We start from the raw sequence: 7,328 nt of genomic DNA on the forward strand, positions 1-7,328 counted from the left end.
AGCTTTTCTTTCTTCCATGTTTTCACAACGTGTGGTTTATTTGTCAGCCATTTTATTCCCTGTTCAGTCCAGATGTGGAAGTTAGTCTACACATCTGGAAGAAAAAGACTAAATATAGTCAAAGAGGTATCTAAGAAACTCAAACTGATCATTTATCTGACGATGTAGATGTTCAGAGGAGAAACTGGAATATAAGGGGGGGAGTTATGGCAAGATATTTGTAGATTTATTATTATCTCTGACTTTGAACTTTTTTTAAGTTTTGTAAGGTTCAACACAGTATATGAGAGAGAATATTTTCTAATCAATCTCATTATAATTGTCCCAAAAATTTACATTCACTCATTTTAATGTTTTTAAGAAAGAAATGGAACTTTATATTAAGACTATATCTTCTTTAAAAAACAAAAAGGCTACTAAAACGACGAGTTTGTGCTCCCATTTAAATGTGTTTACTTAAGTTACTATTATTTTATTTACATAACCCCCTGGCTTGTTTTGTGTTTTATTTTATTTATTTATTTTAGTTTTATGTTTTTGTTTTTATTTGTATTTATCCATTTATTTCCTCTATATGTATTGTTTATGTATGTATTGTTTCAATTGTTCTTTGTATTGTCTACAAATATAGAACAAAGACTTTTGAAAAAAAAATACAAAATGTATATATATATATATATATATATACATTTTTGTATTTTTTTTATATTATTATATATATATACATATATATATATATATATATATATATATATATATGTATATATATGTATATATATATACATTTTTGTATTTTTTTTATATTATTATATATATATATACATATATATATATATATATATATATATATATATATGTATATATATACATATATTTATGTATTTATATAAGGGGAAGTAAGTTGAAGGAAAAAAAGATAAACAAACTCGTTTCTCATATGTGATCATTGAGAGGGAGGTGAAGTCCCGCCCCTTCCTGTGGACCACCATGGGACCTACAATAATTTAAGTCCAGAAAGTCTCATTTTGTAGTAAAACTGTTGAAGTATCAGGCTGTGAAAATACATAATCAGAAAGACTACACCTGGACAACACAGCTTAAAGTGTGGTAGTGACGTCTCTCTCTCTGAAGCTACTGTGTCTGTGTGTTTCCTACTGAGATGAACTCACACCAGCAACAGGTCTGATCCTTCTTTCTCTTCCTGACTGATAGATTGATAAAACACATCAGGTCAGATAACGCTTCATCTGGGACTGGAACAGAGCTAAGTTAGCTGGCTATGTTCACGTTGGGCGCATATTTATGATCGATAAAAAGAGGTCCTAACATCACTACTGCATCGACCCCCATCAGTGGCACTGGAGTGCGTTATTGCATATGGAACAGCGAAATACCCGCATACTTTACCAATATTGTTCACACTGTGAGCACACTAGTATTACTATCTGCGTTATTTTGTATGGAATATTGGCGTTTGTGTGTTGTTGCTGGTGTGGCACGTTGCAAATGGAGGATTAATAGCCGCCTAAAGAGGCAGAAGAGCATGCGCCCACCAGTCTGCCTGACCTGTTCAGGTAAATATCACTATAATATGATAATATAATAATATAATGCACCTCCGTGTGGGATCCAGCCTCTCTCCTCTTGTCTCACCATTATCCTCTATGTGTGAATAAGGATAGAGGGTGTCGTATGCTGTGCAGATTGTAAAACTCTCAAATCAAAAATGATCATCGCCCAACGTGGGGCTCGAACCCACGACCCTGAGATTAAGAGTCTCATGCTCTACCGACTGAGCTAGCCGGGCATGCTCACTGCCCTCTGGTGGTGGCTTTTAATAGTTGTCCTTTCATGCAGTAGTACTGACAGTGGGACCTGTGATAAATATTGGTAGCCTACTTACTGTGAGTATGGCATGAAAGAATGTAGAATTAAAGAAATGAATAGGCCCTAAATGACGATTTGTATAAATGTATAAATAACTCCCAGATGTTGACAATGGTAGATGCATCAAAAAATAAAATAGGATTTGCATGGTAATATGAAGTGATGAATGTATGTGAGTATTTGGATGTATTGGCCACTTGTTTATTTTTCAGCTGTCAGGTATATAATCTACAACCTGCCACCCTTCAGATTATATCCAGACAGATATCTGCAGATTTGAGGAGGGAAATTATCATGTCGCCCTCTGGTGGTCATTAGCTGTCATAGCATCAACTAATGAGAAGCCATAAGGAGTTCATTTGAGTGTATTTGTCATTTCTACAGTAAAGATGGACTAACCTCTAATATATATAGCAAACTGTCTGTGAAGGAAAGCCCCCAGGACATTAACATTGTTGTCTTGAAGCCATTCCTATAGCTCTGGCTTCATGAATAGGGTGAAAAATCTTAAATGCACAACTAAAAATGTGTGAATCTGCGGTGAATGGCAAAGTTAAAATGTTAAAATGTTTTCATTTCACTATACAGGGAACACAGACAACTGTAACAGGCAGAAGGCCTATTAGAAGCCAATACATGAAACCTGGAGGATTGTTTTATTTATAAGAAATTGATACCCTTAATATTAAGTTTGTCTAAACACTGTGGAATAAGATACGGGCCGATACACGCGGCAACATGTGAATAAGGGGAGTACTGCCACTTCAAGCCCTGAATATTTATAGTTAGTTCAGATCACTTGATAGATATCTGTTCTCACTTGACACTAAAGTACAATAACATTAAATCTACTTTTTGGTGGTTTTGTTAATTGGGGGGGGGGGTCACGTTTTATATAACAGCCACTGCTGAGATGAGACACAGAGTCCTGCAGAAATACAGAAAAATGGAAAATATATGTTCATAAAAACTGGTGAGAGGTGGGATGACGTTAGTGTAATGATTGGATTTTGAATTGGTGCTGACTCAACAGAAAGAAATAGGTCACCATCATCATCATCATCATCATCACCATCATCACCATCATCTCTCTCAGGTGGTCTGGCTTTCATCAGAGCAGGTGTATGTTTTATAGGTCGGCTTGTGTGTCATGGTTAAAATGACTCACCCTGTTTGATTTGGCATTCACTGCTGAAGTGTGTGTGTGCGTTTGTGTGTGTGTGTCTCATTGAGAAGTCATCACCACAGCAGTCAGTAGGAAAAGATTTGTAAAACAAAAAGTATATTTGTGTGAATGCTGTGTACAACAAAAAGAAGTCAGGTAGTACCGAAATACTACTTTCTGTGTAACAACTTATAGTTTTAAAGGTATATTCCACCCAGATCCTACTTTCTAGAACTCTATTCCGGATTTCCGCATTAAGATTTCTGTATTTTCAGCAATGCTTTGCAATTAATTTCAGCCGCAATCATCTAATTTTCCTTTCTCTCTTGTTGTTCCTCTACTTCCTCTTCCTCTTGCCCTGCCTTTCCCCGAGACGACCTGTCAATCACATGTCATGGGCGGGACATCTCCTTTTATTTATGAAAACATAAAGTTATCAGTTATCAGGTTTTCTTGCTGTCCTGTTGTGTCCTGGTTTATATATGGCACTAACAGAGCCACGCTCACTGCCATTGGCTGGCGGGGGAGGGGTTAGCATACGGCAGCTGATTGGCCAGGGCTTTGACAGTGACAAAGTGGCCGCCTGGTGATTGGGTAATTAAATTGTGATGTCACTGAACGTGGGCTGGGCGAGAGAGGATGAAAAAGAGAGAGAAGTGGGAGGGATGGAAATGGTAAAGAGACCCAGCTCTTACATATGAGAGAGAGAGAGAGAGAGAGAGAGAGAGAGAGAGAGAGAGAGAGAGAGAGAGAGAGAGAGAGAGAGAGAGAGAGAGAGAGAGAGAGAGAGAGTGTATTTCCAGTCATCTACAGCTCTAAAGCAGAGTCATTATTCTGCTGGAGCATAAATGAAGTGATTGAATTACTGTTTACTGGCTGGTTGCACTTTGTTTGATTTTAAGTGAAAAATGGTGGTCAAATATCCACAGGCTCTCTCTCATTTATTTTCTTTAAATAAAAAAAAAGAATCTATCTAATTCCCCGTAAAGTTTATAACATTACAGCTATTTTATTCAATATGGTCAAATTTAGCTTTTGCTGTGTGGAAACAGTTCTCCCTGACGCCTTTATTATTGTAATATCCTGATATTATTCTCAGATAATAGTTTAAAACAGAGGACGGAATCGCTGCTTGGTTCTGGTGGTTCACATGACCGGTGACTTCTGGACATACATGTACATATAATTGTTTGTCTCTCTCCTTGTATATACTTATTTCTTCACTGAAATTCATTGAATGCTTTATAGACTTTGCTCCATACAGTATATTTGAGGCATGAATATTTGTTTTGTTAACTTATTCTATGTTGTTTTCCTTTTTTCAGTTTTCTGAACATTACTCATTAGTATTCGTTGGGTATTTTCAGTATCTTTTGATTTTATATTGACATCATATCAGCAACATTACTGCAGTTTCAATGTCTGTATCTGTAGAATATGTCACGAACATAAAAAAAAGTAAAGATTTATTTTTAAATCAACACTTCCTGCTTTCATTTCAAAATAAAAGCCCTCAAGCGTTTTTTTTTCTGTTGACATAATTCCTTCATTGTTAACACAAGGCTTTTATTCTGAAATATTTGCAGGACAGTGTTGTAGAACATGCAGTGACTTGCAGGGCTCCATGAATGAATATAGTACAGGGTTTTAATTGTGGATTATTACTATTATTTACAAATTACCACATGTTTATTAACCTTTTTCTGTCTAAAATAAATATAAATGACATTCATAATGAAATGAAATGGCCATTATGAAAGGGAAACTCTATCTAGAAAGAAAGGGCTGACAGCAGCAGAGACGCTGCCGGTATGGACGCCACACGTGTGAGACACGTAGCCGTTCAGCGATGCAGCTGCCACGCGCTGCTCACGTGTGTCCCAGCCGTTAGGTTTTCTAGCTTCACTCAAGCTTTAAAACTGAGCCGCTACAACCTAAAAATCGCAAGTTGCGTTAATGCGTTAAAGAAATGAATGGCGTTAAAACGAATTTGCGTTAACGCGTTATTATTGCGTTAACTTTGACAGCTCTAATTGAATAATTCTATTTTTTTGTATACTGATATCTCTCTGACACACTATATGCATGCACAAGGCCCTTGATAACGCTTTAGCACTTGGTTATATACAAGGCCTTATGAATGCCACCCACAGCTGGTATATAATCCTGACTGATTAGTTGTTTGTCAGACCCTGAAGAAGATCTAGAGTCGATACGTGTTGGTTTGTTTTATTGTCTATTCTCAGAAAACAAAATCACTATATATTTTTACACTTGAAGACTTGTGTGAGTGCCTTCGTCTTTTTCATGGTTGTCTGCACTACTTTGAGGACGATTTATCCAGCAAGACTTCCTGGATTCTGTATTATTATTCTAACCTAATCTTGGTTTTTATGTCTGTAGCACAGTTACCACATAGCTCCAATGTCCAAATGTCCAAATGTCCAAATGTCCAAAACCAACAATTTGTTAGTCCGTCTCTTCATACTTTCTGACTTCCCTACCCAGTCTGTGCATGGCTCTCAGGTCCAAGCCCGTCGGTTCGTGTTAAAGATGTAAATCTTTTAATCTGGGGGTCCATTTGTTTGCTGTCTTGCCGGGAGTTTGATGGAGGGTTGATATCAGGGTTGTACATGTTAGCTTGGCCAGGCTATAGAGACGTGGGGAGACAGCTAGCATCTACCATAAGAGGAGAAATGTGACTCCTGGTATTAAAAAATGTAACTCATGTTACATAAAAATGACATGTTGTGTCTACCAAGCTGTCTTGCTGTCTAAGTTAGCCACTGCCAAGCCTACATTTGGCCTCTCTCAGCACGACTACATGTTCTGGCCTGTTCAAAGATAGTTTGTGTCTCTGTTGCTGGGATATTGTGATGTCTTGCAGCATGAAATAAGCTTTATTCCTAAAGCAGTGGTGTACCATTACAGTGTCTAGGTGACGTTTCAGCTTTCCATTAGGCTTGTCTTTGCGTGGCCAAATGTTCTGCCTGCAAACCGTCACCTTTAATGTGATGTGGAAATGTAATTATGCTATTTTTCTACAGCAGGCTCCAGCTGGAAGCCTGGCTGTAAAAATTAATTAGCGCCTTCAAAACGCCAAGCCACCGACGCCATAAGGAGTCAAGTGACAGCAGAAGAGTCACTGCCAACGACAGCCGGCAGCCGCGGCCTCCGCAGACCTCCAGAGATCTCCAGAGAGACTCAGACACCCCAGAAAAATCTGAAAACCCCCCAGAGACCCCCAGAAGTATATCCACTAAAACAAATACTCCTTAAAGGAATAGTTAGACATTTTGGCAAATATCCTTAATTACTTTTTTTTTTTTACTGAGAGTTAGATGAGAAGGTTGACGCCACTCTCATGTTTGTGGTAATTATGGAGCTGGAGCCAGCAGACGGTTAGCTTAGCATAGCTTAGCATAACCTGGTTCTGTCCTACCAGCACCAAAGCTCACTAATGAACACTTTTTATCTTGCTTGTTTAATCTAATCCAGTAATTTCCTGGAGTCTCCACTGGTTGCCTGGCAACTCTTCCTGGGACTATAAACCAAGCCCCCAGGAAGAGCGCCGGCTTTGAAGGCAGTTTTACATAGTGGCCAAACCATGGAGAAATGACAACCTCCATGTCCGTGACATGATGCCATTGGGCCCAAAAAGACTTTTTCCCATAGACTTACATTGGGAAAGAGATGTCTGGAGCTCAGCGGATCTTTTTTTTTTTTTTTAGGTAAATGAACTTCCCAGTACGAACACTTAAATAGTCTTTATTTAAATCATTAGGTCCTTAAAGTTGTAAAATGCACTAATGGCTGAATACAGAGTTTATGTGAATGAGCCTCAGACCGATGCTCGACCGAAAATCTTTTGGAGGATCTTTTTGAAAGTTCAAACAGAATACAACAAAGCTTCGAACTAGTGACCTCCAAAAAGGTTTGACAGACAGAGAACATTTCTGAAACCTCTGACAACCTACGGAACAGAAATCTCCTTGTATCCAGAAACCTTTTAAAACTTCCAGAGATCTCCACTGAGTTCTAGAGATCTCAAGATCAGATCCTATAAACTGTTTAACTCTTCAACCCAGTATCACGCCAAAGTGTGTAATAGACCCACCTGTCCACCAGGGGATAGCGTGCCAGTGCCTCGCCGAGGAGTGAAATTTGCATGTGTGTATGAAGGTGCAGTACCAGTTTAGGTTGACTTAGGTTTAGGAAAAACGTCATGGTTGGCCCTAAAATAAGTACATAAACTAAGTAAAATACGTACGGAAAC

The 7,328-nt window shown here is 38.2% G+C and overlaps 1 non-coding gene across 1 annotated transcript; it reads right to left on the reverse strand.

The window, feature by feature from the left end:
• Positions 1-1,734: 1,734 nt before the first annotated feature.
• On the reverse strand, positions 1,735-1,807 carry trnak-cuu (transfer RNA lysine (anticodon CUU)). The gene has a single exon. It is a non-coding gene; the product is annotated as a tRNA-Lys (tRNA).
• Between the last annotated feature and the right edge of the window lie 5,521 nt (positions 1,808-7,328).

Source organism: Sebastes fasciatus, chromosome 13 (genome assembly GCF_043250625.1).
Source record: "Sebastes fasciatus isolate fSebFas1 chromosome 13, fSebFas1.pri, whole genome shotgun sequence".
In the NCBI taxonomy this organism is placed as follows: domain Eukaryota; kingdom Metazoa; phylum Chordata; class Actinopteri; order Perciformes; family Sebastidae; genus Sebastes; species Sebastes fasciatus.